We start from the raw sequence: 20,432 nt of genomic DNA on the forward strand, positions 1-20,432 counted from the left end.
AGGCGGCGATAAGACAACAGTCGAGGGACTTAAATTATTTAATAATTAACTCAAACGAGGGATTATACAAACAAGTTAACTTACTTCAAATGACTATACATATATGAGTATCAAGGTTAGGCTAGGATATAGATTTCTGGCCTTTCAGCATCTAAGATCATTTAGCCCGTCAAGTATGAGGGATGATGTCCCTCAGCGAGCACATAATTGGGGGAAAGGGAAGGAAGCGGCCTGGGACCTGTAAGTTAGGTACCACCCCGGCATTTACCTGGTGTAAATGAGGAAAACCGAGGGAAACCTCAGACAGGGTTGCTAGCCTCAAAAAGCGTTTTACACATTTTCGACTGAGTGCCCCACCGGACATCGAAACCGGGACCGCTCGCCCCTAAGGCAAGCGGTTACACTACGCGGGGCCACATATGCGTATCAACTAATATACCGATGGATTATTCGGTATATGTAGTATGTTGTTTTTAAGTAAACACAAAGCCTTGCGCTGAGTTCTGAAACTATTAACAGTAGTCCTACCTGCAAATCAATTAAAGTATGGATGGATCAGTCGGGGGAATTACACAGCCCGAAATGAAAATTTAGGGGATCTAACATAGCCGAAGCTCTTAGGTTAAGGCGCCATTGATTGATACGTAATACTACTCCGAAAGAAGAACGTGTCAGATTTCATTATTTGTTAAATGACTTGAATATGCTAAATATTGGTACGCAGTAATTTATTTGTAAATACTAAAAATGTAACCTCGATAACACTCACACGAGTTGAAGACGTCCATATTGAGACTGTTTTCCTTAGGTTGCAAAAATAACAGAGTTCCTGATTTGTATAATATTTTATAAAATTTAGACATTGAGACACAAGGAGAAAAGGGAAGAATATAGTGTCAATAGACAACAATTTAAAAATGCTTGAAATTAACTTACAATATCAAATATAGAACCATTAATAGAATTAATTCTGAAAGTCGTTGTCTCCATTCATGTTTCGTTCTTTATAGTCAGCATTACATCATCACTAAAGGATGAGGGCCATTTTCTTCATATCAATGGATTGTTATGAAAGTTGGCACCTGTAATCCACACCATATTCCGCGTAGAAGGTCGTTTAGATTATGTTGAGATTATTTCCAGTTGTCCCTGTAGAGCATCCGGAAATTACCCCTGACTCCGACATTCAAAACGTCGAGGTGGGTGTGTGATAGAAGAACTTGCGTCGACAATAAAATTCGTAATAATGTTTTGTTAGACTGATAAAAACACACAAAATAACCAAATAGCAAGACCACAGATTTATTGTTAAATTATGAGAGCAATTTAGTTAGGGAAAAGTGTTTTCGTGAACCTGTATTTTATCATCAGTACTCATTTTCGGAATTGTATTAGCAATAGAGCGGACACCCAGAACAACACCAAAACTTTGTCAAACTGTATTTTGATATATCGACTTAAAATTAAGAGAAACTCAGGTTTTTCTGGAAATCCGCTATATAGTAAAAATAACTCTGCCCTTTAAGTCGCATGTATGATATTAAACCACAGTGAAGCAAAAGTGGTCAATTGTGTCAAAAAATATCAAAGCAAAGTATGCGAAGATATCCGAGTTAAGTATCACCGTGAAGAATGCTTAATGGTCTTCTGCATCGTCAGTCCAATCATCAACCAACTTTCTCTAGGCATCTTCGACGTAATCCTCATAAGATGCAGGATCACGCAATGCGGTTGGGTCGTGCTTGCGAAACATATGATACCACAAAAGCGAATCTACATGAGCACAGCAGCCTATCACCCTGGCACCGGGTTTGTACTGGCAATACCATGACAGGATATCAGCAACATCGTACTTTGTACGGCCAGTGTGGGTGCGGGAATCCGTCTGGCGAGACTAATTTTTAACACGAATAACATAATCCTCTTGCTGATTAAGAAAGAATTCATAGGCGACTCCAGTGTTCTCTAGTATAGGTTTCACTTGTTTGAGCAGATGTACGCCGAGAGTTAATTCACACAGCATATAGAAATGTTCGGGAGATCTACCGCATCCATCGAAACCTATTTCCTTTGTTGTACTCGTGGTCCCAGCCTTTATTGTTTACCGTTGTTTGGTGTTTTCTTTGTGAAGAAGAGCCCGCATCTTTCATGCAATATACTTATCGTGAGAGGTGTCAAGTATGAGTGGAAGCCGAAATATTTTACAAAGCGCACAAACAATTCATACGTAGTCTCCATTAAATGGAATTTGGATATTAGGCTTAATGTGATCTAGGGCATTCTATCTCTTTATCTTGAAAGTGGCGGATTCGACAACCCATCTTATTTTTGTTACCGTACGAGACTGGTTGGCTACCATTGTTGTATGTTGCTTCCGCGTTTTTAGAAAGATGCACGGCATTTGATTATGGAATTCGGGGTCTTCCAGTAGGTGCAGTGAGTATCTAAAAGCCAGGTCTACGACGAATACAGTACATCGTGTTCTTTTAGCCAGGCACTCATCTCTTCAACATCAGCACGAAGCATTTTGTAATAACTGCATCGGAATCTTTAACCCAGTAGGGACCCAACAGAGACAGTGCATACCCGCTACTACCGACGACCATCATAAGTTGCTTTTGCCTCAGCGGGAAGTGATATCAACTGTGAACTGTTCGGGCAGATAATGCATTTGTTGTAAGCAGAAGATGTCCTGTTCACGGGACGTATTAATGTTTTTGGGCTTTTTACATACTTCTGATTTTCTCTTGGAACAAACCCTGGATCATGATCAATGTCTTTTACTAAACGTCGGTTGGTAAACAGTTTATTTTGACCTTACACTGGTTTGTCTCCGGTCAGTTTTGAGGGTTATCTGATGGTTGATAGTGGATTGACGTTGAGGGTTGGCTTGATTGTGTTTGGCGTTACGGTACAGACTGATGGCTTCTTTTGAGCATTGGTTGCAACCTAGTCGGACGACGTATCCCATGTAGCAGTTTTAGTCGTTTTGGGTTTGTTTGGTATCTCTTTCTACCAGTGAAGGCACACGAATTTTTTTGTTTTACATCCCGCTGTATATGTTCGGTTAACATGTCTCCTTACTGTCGAGTTCTACAAATGCTTACTGCACTGTACACATTTCACTGTCTTCGATTTTGTGGGCATTGTACCTAACAGTGTTAGAAATACACATTTTGTACGGCAGCGTTAAGTGCAAGTTCCAGTATTCACACTTTTACACTGTAACACACATTGTCTTCGAAAAGGGCCTACTGTTGACTAGTAATATATGTATACAGAACAGAAATGAACCACGCAATAGCTATTTACACTATTCACAATATATAATTAACTCTAGCGCACAATAGGCTATATTCTTATACAGCACACTGATATTATTACCATCTTTCTTTTGACTCCTGGTTTGGACTAAGACTAACCGATCACAACGGCACCTAACCGTGTTCCACACACTCTGCTATCTACATCACGGGCAAACGTGAAGTAACATTTTCACATCACAAGAGCAACTGGCCACTTGTCGAACGTGCCCTATTTCCGATATTAATAATACTACGTTGTGAGCTTATCGGAAAGAACGTCTCCCTCCTCCCACGATACCACGAGTAAGGTATAATGACTAGACTGACGATAAAGAAAACAATTAAGCATTCTTCAGGATGATATTTAACTCCGATGTCTTCACATATTTTCTATTGATAGTTTATTGATTGCATAAACGATGTTTTATTGCTTCACTGTGGATGAATATCATGCATGCGACTTAAAGCGCAAAGTTTTTTCAATATATAGTGGATTTCCAGATGCATGAACTTGCCCCCCTTCCACTTGGCACACTAATGACAAAATTAATGTCAATCGCTAGTGTATCGTTAGTGCTTCTTAGTGCACCAACCCCTTAGTGCTTCATTAGTGTAGGAGCTACAAGCAAAAAATCTTTGGGGGCTAAGTTCACGCTGACCCCCACTTCCAGCACTAACGTAATAACTAGTGTCATTCGTTAGTGTATCATTAATGCGTCCCGAGTTTGAGCACTAACGAAAAGATTAGTGCCATTTGTTATTGCAGCAGTAGTGGTTCTGGAAAATACTAATAGTTTCGTTAGTGCTTCACTATTAGTGTAGATATACCCAATTATAAGTCAGGAATCTCCCATAAGAAAAAGATGGGGAATTTTTCATTAGGTCAAATTCTCACAAAATTCAAAAGCAGTAGTGGTCTCTTCTAGTAGCATCGTTAGTGTTCCGTTATTGCTTGCTAGTGCACCAAGACCGAACATTAATGGTTCTCATCGTGAATGCTTTCCTGGGCTAGCGAATAGTTAGTTTCCCCTAAGTTTTATTTTATACCGTCCATACTGTTGATGCACTAATGTTAGGAGTTTTGCAATAAGAGCTACTAACACTACACTATACTATAACCATTACACTTTATTTGGTTATTAGTGCTTTTAAATATGGAGGAGTTTTACAAAATGAAAAATGCTATGTGTCTAAATTTAGCCCCGCAGGCTTCTCAAGTGCTACTAAAACTACTTATATATTTAGCGCTTTCTTATTGCAGATTAGTGCACTAAACACGAACGTTAGTACTATCATGCTTTAGAAGTTATTAATGAATAACTCGGGAGGGGCAAACTTTAGATTTTTCAATTTTAAACAATTTTTTTAGTAATTGTGCCACAAAACTGGGGCTAACACCAGTGTTTTGTGCATTACCAGAGCTCTATAAAACACTGACTGCTGTCCTAGTTTAGGAGTTATAAATGAATAACACACTCAGGGCTAAATTTTTTTATCGAATAATTGTCTCACAAAGGTGGAATAAACGTCAAAGGTTAGTACAGTATTAATACTCCAAAAAGCTCCAACGTTGATGCTGCCTTAGCTCTAACATTAATGCTACCTTAGCTCTAACGTTAGTGAAATTGTAGTTTGGGAATTATTAATGAATAACTCGGACGAGACTGAATTTAAAATTATCGAATTAACACTAATTTTCTCACAAAGGTAGGACAAGCGCTAAAGATTGGTGCATCCTTAAATCTTCAAAAAGTAATAAGTACTAACGTTAGTGCTATCATATTTTAGGACTTATTAATGAATAACTCAACCCGGTCTAACTTTAGATTTTTCAACTTAAACTTACACTACTTGTCCCACAAAAGTGTGGCAAACACAAGCGCTTACTGCATTGCTAGAGCTCTATAAAACACTAAGAATTGTTGTTAGTGCTTTTATGAATAACCCGGATAGGATTGAATTTAAACTTCACACTAATTAACCCACAAATGTAAGATAACCACCGATGATTAGTGCACTGTTAGTGCTCCATGAAACACTAATCACTTAACTTCAGTGCCCTCACCGTATAGGAGTTTTAACAAATACCTCGAGCGGGCCAAACTTCAGGTTTCTCAATTTTTACACAATTAGTGTAAAATTCGATAAATTTTAATACGTTCTACCCTAGTTATTTACTGATAACTCCTAAACTATGATAGCACTATCGTCAGTGCTTAGTATTTTTTGAAGCACTATAAAAGCTCAAACTTGTTGATTATTCTAAATTTTGATGGACAATTATTGTAAAATTCAATAAATTTAAATTTTTCCTCATGCGTGTTATTCGTTAATAATACTAACATTAGTGCTTAGTCAGTGGAAGACTAAACGCTGGTTTTGTCCAATTTCCGTCAGACAATTAGCCTAAAATTCTATAAAATTTAAAGATCTAAAGTAGCCTTCCCCTTCGAGTTATTCATTTTTAACCTCTAAATTACGATAGCAATAACGTTAATGCTTAGTGTCTTTCGGAGCACTAACGATACACTCATCTTTGACATTTATTCCACCTTCGGTTGACAATTATTGTAAACTTCGCTGAAATTAAATTTTGCTCAGTGTTATTCACTTAGAACTCTTAAACTAAAATAGCTCTAACACTAATGCTTCGTGCTTCGGGAAGCAATAACGATGCACTAACTTTTGATGTTTATCTCACCTTTGTTGGACAATCATTGTAAAATTAGAAAAAATCAATTTAGTCTCGCAAATTATATTTACTAATTGGCACAAACGAAGCACTGACCATGTGAAATGTTTTTTTTTTTAGGATTTGAGATGCGTTCGGGGCTAAATTTAGACACGTAGCATTTTCCATTTCGTAAAATCATTCCCCCAAATTTAAAAGCACTATTAATCATATATTAGTGTAATGGTTAGAATTACTTACGGAAATATAACGCAATGAAAAATAACCATGCATTTCTAATGGGAGTTTCGGGACATGCAATTCGCTGTACCTACACTCATAGTGAAGCACGAACGAAACAATTAGTATTTTCTAGAAGCACTAACGAATGGCACTACTCTTTTCGTTAGTACTCGAAGTTGGGGGAAAGAAGTTCAAGTTAGGCCGAAACTTTTTTTTTACTTGTTGTTCCTATACTAATGAAGTGCCAATGTTACGGTTGGTGCAGTAAGAGGCTCTAACGATGCAGTAACGATTGCCCTAAAGGAGATCATTAGTGCTTTTGAATTTGGCGGTAATTTAATGAAATGAAAAATTCCACATGCATTTCTGATGGGAGTTTCGTGACGTACAATTGGCTATATCTTCACTAATAATGAAGCACTAACGGAACTATTAGTATTTTCTAGAAGCTCTAACGACAGACTAACGAATGGCAACAATCTTTTCGTTAGTACTCAAATTTCGGGGGGGGGAGTTCACGCTAGACCCAAACGCTTTTTCTACTTGTAGTTCCTATACTAGTGAAGCACCAACGTTATAGTTGGTGCAGTAAGAGGCTCTAACGATGCAGTAACGATTCCTTAAAGGAGATCATAAGTGCGTTTGAATTTTTCGGTAATTTAACGCAATGAAAAATTCCACATGCATTTCTGATGGGAGTTTCGTGACGTACAATTGGTTATATCTACACTTATAGTGAGCACTAGCGAAACTATTAGTATTTTCTAAAAGCACTAACGACACACTAACCAATGTTACTAATCTTTTCATTAGTGCTCAAAGTGGGAGGCCAAGTTCTCCCTAGGCCCAAAGGTTTTTACTTATAATTCCTACACTAATGAAGCACTAAATTTAGGGTTGGTGCACTAAGAAGTACTAACGATGCTCTAACGATTGCACTAAAAGATACCATCAGTGCTTTTGAATTTGGTAGTAATTTGACGCAATTAAAAATTCCCCATTCATTTCTTATGGATGTTTCGTGACTTATAATTAGCCATAAAACACTAACACTAAAGCACTAACGAAACTACAAGTGTTTTCTAGAAACACTATCAATGCACTAACGAATCTTACAAATTTTATCTCCAGTGCTTGAACTGGGGGGGGCAACGTCAACCTGCCCTCCAAATGTTTTTTACCTATATGACCTACACTGAAGAAGCACTAACGATGCACTAAGGGTTGACACTAATTTTATCGTTAGTGTGTCAAGTGGGAGGCCAAGTTCACGCACCTTGGATTTCCAGAAAATCATGAATTTGTACTATGCTCAAGTCGATATATGAAAAAACAGTTTGACATAGATTTGATATTGTTCTGAGTCTCTATTGTTAATACTGTGAAGGTTGATTTGCCTTTCCTACTAGGAAGTCTTATTCCTGTCTGTTATTTCCTTCTTACACTTGCAATTTCTCAATTAATAAAAACAACAGATTGCTTCCCGGTCCGCATTACTACCATCACATTACCTTGGTTAATCTACTAGCACGCACTTTTTCATCAAGACGGAAAACATAGTTAATGACGGAGGATATGAACCCGAAAGGGACGCTATACAAAACGATCGAGAGACTTTTGGAAGAGGCAGTCGGTATTGAATTAGAGACGAGTTAAGATGTAGAACGCAAACTTCATTTGCAAGCTTGCGACAAATTTAGACTTGCTCTGTTCTAAAGAGCATTTTGTTCCAGCTAACTTTATATAGCTGTCGACTACGATGAATTGTTTACTGAAAAGAAGTTTCAACTTTGATTGAATTTGCGGTCTTCGTAAAGTTGGTTTTCCTGTTCGGGTTTCGCTAACCCTTAACTTTCAACAGCTTGAACGACCAGCCCACCCGATAGAAATATGGACGGACGTCAGTTCACTGGGGAAATTATCAAGAAGGCAACATCCAGATCTACAAGTAAGTGCAGGTAGGTTAACCTGTCCTAAAAGTTTCTCCCTTCTCACCCCTTTCAATCCCATTGACATCACGATCTGTTTCTTTTTGCTTACGTTTGATTTTATTTAAATGCAAACCAGGTCAGGTTCCGTACCTTACGTTCTGCTAAATTCAATGCATACAAAATCCTGTGCGCAACTTGTCGGTTCTGACATCCCCAATTACGTTGTCTATAAGCGCATTATTTGAGCTCTCAGACCGACAAGGGGCGGCTGCACATGGTGGTAGATGCTTTAAAATCCTCATATTTACAAATATGTTGCTTTAGTTAGTTCGCCGCCCACCGTTAGAATTTGATGAAATTCTATTTGTGTTACCACCCACTCTCCACCCCCTCAATTTGTTGTGTTATTTGGTTTTATGTGCATTTTTAGTCATACTATTTAGAGATATTTAGAGAAAATGGTGAATTCTAGCACTATGGCACAAGCTCGACTTACGTCTGTAGATTTGATTGGGCGCCCCACATTTTTTCACGGCAAATATGGGGAAGATGTTATTCGTTATTTTTTAGTGTTTTTGAATTTTACTCGGTCATTTACGAGTTCAATGCAGTGAAGGAGCGTCATTTCCTTCCATGCAATAAATCGATTTCATCCGTTGAAGCGTTGTGTGAACTTTTATTACAAGAACAGTCATCTGAGTTAATCGTGAATTATAAGACGCTTATTAAAGCTAAATCGAAAGAACAAATCTTGCAGTATAGTACACCGGAAATTATCGCAAAGATAGCTGATGTTTCATTGCGCGATAATTCTCATGTTACATTTCTTCACGAAGAACAAGAGGAGAGAAAAGAAATGCTTGCACGTTTGCATCATGATATCTTATCCCCTGGGAAAGAATGCGGTAATCAACAATCTGTAGATATATCCCGCTTCATCAACAGGATTTTAAATCTTTTTCTTTTCTTTTTTTTGTTCCTCTGAATATAAGAGAGCCAAGAATAATAATAATACGCACAATAGAATGAGCACTACAAAGAATACTTCTGTTATTGCTAAGAACAAAAAGAATAGGCGCGAAAAGAATCATAGTACGTCTGACACGAATAATAATATACACTGTCCAGCTAAAACATTAGTGTGCAATATAGCACAATTCAAGGGAAGTGATAATTGTAATGTTTTAAAAAGCGGAAATAGTTCAGGGAATAATGAGAGACCTGCTTTCAAGACTCACACGATAACTACGCCTATTGTTAGGGATAAGATTCACCTTGTATCAAAATTACTATTGGAAACAAAGAGTATAAAGTGTTGTTGGACTCTGGTAGTCAAATTTCTATTTGCGCTAGGTAGCTTCTTCCTCCTAACACCAGACTTGTTAAAAGACGTACTATCACCCGTGGCATCTCGGGTAAAGGATTTAAAACTAACATATTAGTTGTGCTGAAGTTCAAAATTGACGGCTATTCATTAGAGTTGTAGACAAATTTGCATCTTCTGTTTTGTTAAGGAATAATTGGTTACTTCCTCAGCAGGATATTCAGGTAGTTCACCAGGATATTCAGGTAGGAATTAACCAGGATACTCAGGTTGTTCACATAGTTAGGTTTGGAAACTCCACTGATTACGCGCTACCTGAGAGTCATGCTATAGGCACAGTTTCCGAACATAGGAACAGCGAACTTCGCTATAGGAACAGCGAACTTAATGCAAGCGTATTTCATAATAGCGAAATCTGTTACTTTGCCACCAAATTCCATCGTTCAGTACCTGTTCGTAAAATTAATGATTTAGTGGAGGTTAAGAATATTTTGCAACCCAATGAGAAAATCTGCTAAGCCGAAATTTTTGTCGACGAGTCTAGAGTGGATTCTGTTAATCCTGTTATTAGAGTATACAACCCATCCAACAAAAAGTTGTGTTTAGACAAAAATCTTCATTTAGGTGCAGCTATTAACATTAGACCGGGTGCACATTACCCAAATGATACAGATAGTGTTCAAAATCATGGTTTCGCCAGTAAACAAGACAACACTAACTTTGCTGCTGGTTTTGGACATTAACCCTCATCTTTCTGACGATCAGAAGCAAATGTTTTATTCTGTTATAGAGTAGTATAAGGATTGTTTTTCTTGGTCAGAGAATAAGTTTGGGGTGTCCAAGGGTTACGTACATGAAATTAAAATGCTAGATAACGTCCCAGTTCACAGCAATCAGCTTCCAATTCCCTTCCACTTAAGAAAAGAAGTTAAAAAACAGGTTGATACTTTGCACAAACAAAAGGTCATTAGGAGGTGTATATCGAGTTATAAGTCACCTATTCTTCTCGTGAAAAAGAAGTCTGGATATTTCAGATTTGTTTTGGATTGTAGGGGCATTAACCTCCATATTGCACCAGACAGTTTTCATGTACCGTCGGCAGAAGACATTATTTCGCGTCTTAGTATGTGTCGCTACTTGTGCTGCTCTGATTTACTCAGCGGTTTCTTTCAGGTGAAGATCGCTGAGGAATATCAACATGTCACTGCTTTTCAATCCCAGGAATTCTTCTTGTGTTACAGCCCTCCCACAGGGTCTTATCACTAGTTCCGCTGGTTTAAACAGATTAGTGAAAATGACACTAGAAGGATTAGAATCTGAACAAATTTTTCTTTACCTTGATGATTTTTTCTGAGGTGGAAACACTTTTGAGGATGTTATCAATCTTACCAAGAAGTTATTTCAACGAATTAGAGAACGTGGTCTTAAACTTGCACTAGAAAAGAACGAAATTGGCTTACTTTTCATTAACGATTTTGGGGCACGATATTTCGTACGATGGTTTGCGAATTTCCAAAAAAAAAGACTTTAACTTTAAAAGAAGAAAATTAAAGACTTTATCATAAAATCACCATGTTTAATGCATTATAATCCAAAACACTCTGTATACTTGTTCTGTGATGCATCAACACGTGGTTTCGCTGAAGTGCACAAACAACCAATATTTTCTCCAGATGACCTAGAGTTAGCACCTATTTCTTATTGTAGCCGTAGCTTAAGTAAAAGTGTAAAATCTAGAAATCCTTTTGAACTTGAACATTTGAGCATTATATATGCCTTTCGATTCTTTCGTTATTTTTTGCTAGAACGTCACTTTTTCTTGAAAATAAATTGTAAGAGTTTATTGTTTTTGAAACAGACAAAAATGTAGGTAAATTTGCAAGGTGGCTTAGTTTTATTGGACAATATAACTTTACTTTGAAATGTGTATCTGGGTTGTCTAACATAGAAGCTGACGCTTTTTCACGTTTTTCTCGTGCCCCCAGGGGCATTTCTGACGAGCAAGAAAATAAGGAAGACCCTGGAGTGTTTTCTTCCACTGTTACTGAGTGTAACAATATGCTAAGTGAGAGCCTTCTCTCAGAGATGAAAAATGAAGGACCCGCTTTATAAGGATATTTTTGGTTGGTTTGAAAACAAGGAAAACAAAAATCCAAAAATTGAAATACAAGCATTTGTTCACGGTTAAAGGCGGAATTTTGTGTAGAAAACAAAAAACATCTAGTGGTATGAAATTTGTAGTCACTGTACCTGTTCCATTACGTTAAAAAGTTTTTGATGCGGCTCATAATTCTGCCATTGGCTTAAGTCACGGAGGCTTTTCTAAAACATATGACATTTTAGTAAAATCTGTGTATTTCAATAATATAAAACAATATATATATCAGAAATGTAAGGAATGTTTAATTTCTCAGACAAGCAAAAATAAACCTGGTTCTGCTTATGATACATTGCAAACGTATCCCCAAGTGCTCCTCTTCTATCGCATTTTCGTAGACATTGGAGTTGTGTACTCCTCTAGTAACATTTTGAGACATAAGTATTTGATAGTCGTTGTCGATGCTCCTACTCGGTATACTATTTGTGGTTCATTAGCAGATATAACGGCTTTCTCTGTAAGTAATTTTCTTTATGAAAATGTAATTTTTAAATGCGTTATTTTTAAAGAATTAGTCACAGACAAAGGTCCATGCTTTACAAGTAACCTATTCAAGAAGTTATGTGCAATGATTGGAGCTAAGATTCGATTTGTAAATGTTCAAGCTCATTACGCTAACAGGACTGCTGAGATAGCTATCCGAAATATTGAACAAAGACTGGAATCTGCGTTGTGTAATAAGGATCAAGGAAATTAGGTCGAACTGCGGCCATCTGTTGTGTTAGCCGACACTTTAACTGTCAATTTATCCTCTGGATACAGCCCTTTTTAACTTTTGTTTGGATTCCGAGGTAGAATGCTACACCAAGCCATTTTGGACACCGCCTGTCAACTTCAGGACAATGCTGATCGTTTACGGACATTGGAGAAATACGAGACAAAGACCATGATAAATGGTTCCAGAGACATAAAACGGCAACGAAATTATATGACAAACGTCATTCGAAACCCATTTTACAAGGTATGGTTTTTGGACAGTACAATGAAGAAAGGAACCACCAGAGCTTTCAGTGGACGTTATTTTGGTCCACGAATCATTCAAGATATTGGCCACCCAAATTTCTATTTTGTTAAGTTAAGGACTGCGCAAGGGAGATTCAAGGTTGATTCGGTTGCAGTACAAAGATTGAAGAAGTACTACGAGAAATAGGAGAGGAAAAACGATGAAGAGGGAGAAGAAGATGACGTTGACTTGGATATACAAGACGTTGTTGAGAATGCTACTGCGAATGCCTGTTGTGCCGAAGTGCAGGAAGTAAAACAAAAGAGAGAGGAAGAAAAAGAACATTATGAAATTGGTTTTAATCCCGCGGTGAACATGATAGAAAAAGAAGAAGACATTCCATCTGTGAATTTTCTTGAGGTTGTGATAGCCAACCAATTACCCACTTGGGCTGAAACAGAGAAGAATTGTTCCGGTTTGAAACCAAAGTTTGGTACCAATTTGCAATCAACAAGAATATCAGTGTTTTTCAAGGAGATATCGCTAAGATTAAAGCTGACGCTGTTGTCAACCCCACCAATGAATTACTTATTCAATTAGGAGGAGTAGATAGAGGTATCCAAGAAGCTGCAAAGGAAGAATTTCGTAAAGATTGTGAGAAAAAACATTCTTTGAAACCGAACAAGTGAAGATTGCTCCAGGCTATAATCTCCCCGCTGATCATGTGTAATTGACGTGTGGCCCCAGGGATGCGAACAAGAAGACTTTGGAGAATTGTTGTAACAGTTGTTTTGATTTTGTGTTGAAAAATGAGTTTTCAACTGTAGCTTTTCCTTGCATTGCTGCTGGTGCATTTCATTTCCTTAAGGAACCTGCTGCGAGGATTGCATTGTTAAATACTCGAAAACTTTTAGAGGAACATTTGGATAACATAGACCTATTGTATTGTGAATTTTTGACAAGAAGATTTTTTGAAATCTATATCAGCGTCTTTTACCGGTGTATTTTCCCTTGGAAGAAGGACAGAAGCGGAAGTTGTTTCTCTGCAATGACTTTTTTTAAAAAAAGAAAAAGAAGACGGCCTTCAACGTAAGATTTGATGGATTAGAAACATCTGTGAAGTTGATGACGAATTTTGTTTGACACTGGACATGTCATTATGGAATTTGTTTTGGTTTGTTTGTGTTTCTAAGTCTTGCCGGCAATAACAATTATAGCGAAGAGAAGGAGAAAAAGGAGTTCTCATATAGACATCATTGTTTCTTCTGTTACTTCGAACTGTTGGCTAACTTTCCAGAACACGTTCTTTTTCTTGGTCATCATATCAACAGCTTATAAACTGAATAAATTAGTATCTAGGCGCCATATCAACATCTTATTGATACATTATGCTAAGCAGAAGAAAACAAGGGAGATAGACGCAAGTGTGAACTGACATTTGTATGCTATCTATGTTATGATAGTGATGAAAAAGGAATTCCTACGTTTTTTGCATTTTTCAAGATGCATTTTATGACCCAAATGTGGATGTAAAGAAGAATGAAGTTTTCCCTTTATTATTTTTATTTGGTCCTACGAATTGTTGTTAGTTAGTTGGATCATACTCAGTCAATGTATTCTTTTAAAATGAATATACATTGTTATAACCTCTTGTGTGATTTTAGTGACGTTTTGAATGATCAATTTTTCATGGCCTGCGGTGTATATATTAAACTTGCGTATTTCATCATGAAGATGAATTGGGATTTATGTATGACAACGATTTGTGCTCATATGATATATATTTCTGTATATTTAAAGAATTGACTTGATACCACATTTTCCTGTGGGTATATGCACTTCTACCTTTGTACAAAAAGAAAGAAGTTTTTTCTCTTTTATCGCATATTTAGTTAGGGATGTAAAAATGTGTTTGCTGATAGTCTGTCATGTTGATCTCTTTAAGGTTTTAATAGCCAGTGCAGATGGCTATAACTCTGCCAAATCGTCGGTCATTGTGGAACTAAATTCTCCACAATTGGTTTTTCTAAAACCTGAAATCAACATTCTTTTGTGTTGTTTTATCTCTTCTTTCTATGGATAGCTAGATTATTTTTTTTTCTACCGCGTAATGATGATTTTGATTATAGAGTTAAAATTTTATTGGAATTGAAGTTTTTATTTATTATATATAGATATATACGTATGGATTACGGTTTAGTCATTACTTCTGGTTTTTCCCCTGATTTTTCGTCGATTTTTTTATTCCATCATTTTGTCCAATTATTGTCCCTACTCTCATATCTTACGTCTTTTAGGCAGTCATTGATTGTATCCCCTAATTATATACCTGTCTACCCTACTCCTATAATCTACTTGTACTGAATGAACGTTCCAGTTATGTGATGTGTAAGGACATTGTGCCTGTGATTTCCAAACTTACATTTTGTGCTTAGTGATGTGTTTACAACATCGACATTGCTGTGTTTACGTCATTTGGCATTGAGTGTTATGCTATCAACTGTGTTAGTGTTGTGAAAATTTATGCTGTACTCATCATTTATCACCACATGATTCTTTTCAGACTATATTTGCTGCTGTCTCTTTATTGTGAAGACTGAATGGAACTACAAAGATGCTACTGTTTTTTTAATAGAAAAACTAAAAAATGAATTTCTTTGTTTGTCTCGGAAATGTTTTCATTCGGGACTTTCATTTTAGGGGAGGGATGTGGAGATATGTGTATTTAGACACATAACAAAATATTTTATTTTGAACTATGGGACATTTTATTTTAAAAATAATTACAATGAAAAGCATAATCATTCCTTTAATCTTAAATCGCTTTTCGATTTTTTTCAAAGTTCATTTGCCTTTCCTACTAGGAAGTCTTATTGCAGACTGTTATTTCCTTGTTACACTTGCAATTTCTTAATCAAAAAAACAACAGATTGCTTCCCCGTCCGCATTCCTACCATCATCTTACCATGGTTAATCTACGAGCACGCACTTTTTCATCAAGACGGAAAACATAGTTAATGACAGAGGATATGAACCCGAAAGGGACGCTAAACAATACGATCGAGAGACTTTTGGAAGAGGCAGTCGATATTGAATTGGAGACGAGTTAAGATGTAGAACGCAAACTTCATTTTCAAACTTGCTACAAATTTAACCTTCCTCTGTTCTAAAGAGGATTTTGTTTCAGCTAACGTTATGTAGCTGTCGACTACGATGAATTGTTTACTGAAAAGAAGTTTCAACTTTGATTGAATTTGCGGTCTTCGTAAAGTTGGTTTCCTGTTCGGGTTTCGCTAACCCTTAACTTTCAACAGCTTGAACGACCAGCCCACCCGATAGAAATATGGACGGACGTCAGTTCACTGGAGGAATCTTCAAGAAGGCAACATCCAGATCTACAAGTAAGGGCAGGTAGGTTAAGCTGTCCTAAAAGTTTCTCCCTTCTCACCCCTTTCAAACCCCATTGACATCACAATCTCTTTCTCTTTGCATACGTTTGATTTTATTTAAATGCAACCCAGGTCAGATTCCGTACCTTCCACTAAATTCAATTCATACAAAATCCTGTGCGCAACTTGTCGGTTCTGACATCGCCAATTACATTGTCGATAAGCGCACTATCTGAGCTCTCAGACCGATAAGGGGCGACTGCACAATACAACTACCAAAACAAATACTGATGGCAAAATACAGGTTCAAGGAACCTGCTTTGTCCGAAAGAATATGTTCTCATGATGTAACAAATAAACCTGTGGTATTGCTATTGGGTTATTTTGTGTTTTAATCAGTCTAACAAAACATTATTACGAATTTTCCCGTCATGTTGTCGCTGTTCACGCAGATTCGTTTATCACGCACCCACCTCGAATTTTTGAATGTTAGAGTCAGGGGTATAGTCTGGACTCTCTATAGGGACAACCGGAATTGATCTCAAAATAATCTAAATGACCTTTCACGCGGAATATGGTGTAGATTACGGGTACCAACTTCCACAACAATCCATTGATATGCAGAAAATTGCCCTTATCATGACACATTATTTCTCCACTCGAGATTATTTTTCGTTTAGCACCATCCAACTGGAACTCAGCCTTGCAAAGGAAACAGTTTAAAATAGTGTTGAAGTCGAGGGGAAGAATCGAACCCAGACCGTAAAATTAGGAACACACCAAACTAATCACCCACCTAAAGCATTACATTTTCTTACTCGACTAAATAAACAGACTTTTCTGCTCGCAAAAAGCACTAGCTTGTTAATAGTCAAATTGATTCGTAAGACACGGGAATATGTAATTGAAGACTCGGAGGACATTATATCATTGTATTCACTAAATTATCGACATTACATATTTTTAAGAAACAAAATACAAATGCATTTATTTTGAATCAAATACAGCGTTCATATTATATTAGTAAACAAAATAAAGAAGAATCAATTACCTCGTAGTGGTGACACCTAGGAACACTGCAAAGCTGCGGAATTCGGTCTTAGCGACTCTACCTGTTGACTTTTGCCACGTACTCCCGGCTGTGAAGAGCTTTTACTGGGGGCCCAGTCTTATATCTAAATTTCCTCGTAGAAATCGCAATTAAAGGTAAGAAAAAAGGATGCAAGTGATGGAATAAATATTAAATGATTAGAATATAATAACATAATTACCTACTTTCATAAAGATAAACAAGTACTTTGAATTACACCATAAACTGAATTAATTACATGAACTCGGTAATCCTTAATAGTTTACCGCTTTAACCTTGATAAGCTAATTTCGTTAAAATATAGTAAAGTTGCTTTTGTCTAAAGCTAGAGATACACTCTTTCGAAATTATCTTTGACGTTAGCTAAATTTACTTTCTTATCGAAAGTTAGTTGATGTAATTCATCCTTATTCCAAATAAAAGGGAAACGTCTCAGCCTGGGTTCGATTTCCTGAAGGACACATTTCTAATTTAACCACAATTCACTTGTTAGTAATACATTTAAACTGTTGGTTCATGCCTCAAATAGTCCAGGCACTGAAAGGAAAACGTTTTAGTTTATAATCCCACCATTATGCCTATTATGCTAAGTGATTGAGACAAAAGAATGATTGAATAATTGGTGGAATGAAAATGTTGGTGGAAACGGGAGTAGCTCGTGAAAATACACGACCATGATGTTGTCCACCATAAGCTTACTTTTTCGGGAATCGAAGCAGGAACCCCATGCACCAGATGTAAGCGCACTGCCACTGTGCCAACATGCCCCTTCAGCTACTAAAAAGGAACAATAAAAACCAATAAAGAAACATAATGTTTTTAAGAAGTTTCATCATGGGTACGAGATATGTCAAAAGACTTAAACAATATGAGTCCCAATTTCTCGCTCTGGTACGATTTAGTAGACTCTACAAGATTCAACTGCTTAATGAGTAATTCGCTGATGATAATATTCTAGAATAAATATTTTTTATTGTTTTGCAGGTACTATAGCATACTTACTATTTACTAATAAAGCTTCAGATATAGCTGTGAAGTTATTTGCATTGTAAGGAGATAATAAGACACGAGAAGCTGTTTTAGAAGGAAGTACATTAGAACTTTATACTAAGGCGCTAACTTGCTGTTGTTTTAGTTAAAACATGTCTAAAGGAAAATATAAAATAATAATAATAATAATAATAATAATAATAATAATAATAATAATAATAATAATAATAATAATAATAATAATAAAAGCCATATCCTTATGAGAATTTCAGGTATAGTTAATAAATGAATTCAACGTTGTATCTATTTTAATTTCTATTTAATCGAATCCAATAGAAATTCAAAGAGAAACTTCGAGAACTTGTAAAAGAAAAACCTGTTACTTTGGTGGGACTAACCTTTAAAAGTACTTTACAACCTATAGACAAACGCCTTGGACACTTTTTTCATTTCTTTAAGTTAACTGATACACCGATCGTATCTGAGTAAATTGTCTCTATTTTCTACTCGGACAGTTACAATTACAAACTTCCCCCGCCGGATATCAAACCCGAACCCCGTACACTAAAGGCACGTGCTAGAAATTAGACCAGCGGGGAGAGCAAATGAAATGTACGGTATTTTGTAGTGTCTGAAGATTATACCTATTTCACCCAGGTGTAATATGTCTATTGAGTTTTTAATTTTTACCGTATTTGCTACATTCAGGAATGGTATATGTTATTGCTATAGATTCTATTACATATTCGTCCATAAATATTATATAAATTATTAGAATTATTTATGATCTTCCGTGGTACTTCAGTGGTGCATGCAGAATAGGAACAGAAGAATGAATCTTACTGATATTAATCAGAATGCAATTTTCTAAATGGCTGTCAGACTGCCTTAGTGGAAAGCAGTGGTTCATAACCTGGGGACGTGCAGCTTCCTCCAGCGTAGCCATGAAGAGCGAGTAAGGTATCGAAAGCTACTGGCACAAATAAATTTTGAAAAATATAAATAAAACACCATTTATAATGACTCTTGAAAATTTAGCTTGACAATTTTATAATGACAGTTTAAAACTAATACTGCACTAGGAGGGCATGCAAATGTCTTGATTGAATAAATATAAGTTTTTGAGATTACTATTATTATTATTATTCCCACTTCTTGGCCGAGATGTGAAATATTCAATACTTTCTTCATACCACAAAAACAGTTTCTTAACTCTTGTCTCATCACAACCCACATCCGCATCTATCTGAATGCCAGTTTGTTCCATTTTTACTCGAGCTATGATTTCCCCTCGCATAGTAACAGATAGTTTTCTCCAGTCTTTAGAGGAGGCATTTTGACAGCCTGTAGAAATTTTATTGTGATTTATGTTAGCAAAGACAGTAAAGTGAATCATTCTATTTCTACTGTGCATCATCAGCATTATTACATCAGAACTATTCAGCCATTACCAGTTGGTAATTTGCCGCACCTGAGAAGCTGCCATGCTCCACGATCTTCTGTTAACGATTCCATCTTCACATGGATTATTCAGTTCTGATATCGCCAATATTTTAATTCTGTTTCGGTATAGTCTAATTCGTCCCTTCCCTCTCTTTTCCTGAAACCATACCCTCTAACACATTCCTCATGACACACTTACTTAACCAATATCCCAACTAGTTTTTCTTCCTCTTCTTAATAATATATTTCCCCTAACATTTCTAAAGCAATTTTATTCGATTTCCTCTCAACACAGCTATTTCTATCAATACCCAAATTTCGAAAGCCTTCAATTGTTTCTCATATTTTGTTGAGTAATGTCAATGTTTCAGCCCTATAAATACAGGAAATTATAGTATACAAATAATTTTATGAATCCTTTTTTCCAACTCTATTCAAGGTCCGACAAAATAGTATTTTCTGTATCCTAAAGGCTACTTTCGCCATTTCTATCCTTCCCTTATTTCACGTTCGCATGTCATATTATCACTAATAATACTTCTGAGATATCGAAAACAAGCCATCTATATTTTTTCCAGCTACTACGTCTATATGTGACAACCACCGCTCTGTTACAATCACCATGGATTTTGTGTTTCTAACATTTATTTTAATTCCATATTCTTCACAAGTCTTTCTCAAATTCTCTACATCTTATAAATTATTTTTTAGATTCTGCAATAACAACCATATCGTCCCCAAACCGTATCTCCTACCGAAATTCAATCTTTATTATGCAGACTCGTTTTGGCTATCTCTTCTACATAGACATTAAATAATGTCGGCCAGACACATAATTTTTGTTGAGCTACCCCGTAAATTACACTGCCTGTCTAGTGTACATGCACAAGTGAATTTCCATAGATCATGAATAATTCTGATAATTTATATAATACTTATGGACGA

The sequence above is a fragment of the Thermobia domestica genome, chromosome 3 (assembly GCF_964235325.1).
Source record: "Thermobia domestica chromosome 3, izTheDome1.hap1.1, whole genome shotgun sequence".
In the NCBI taxonomy this organism is placed as follows: domain Eukaryota; kingdom Metazoa; phylum Arthropoda; class Insecta; order Zygentoma; family Lepismatidae; genus Thermobia; species Thermobia domestica.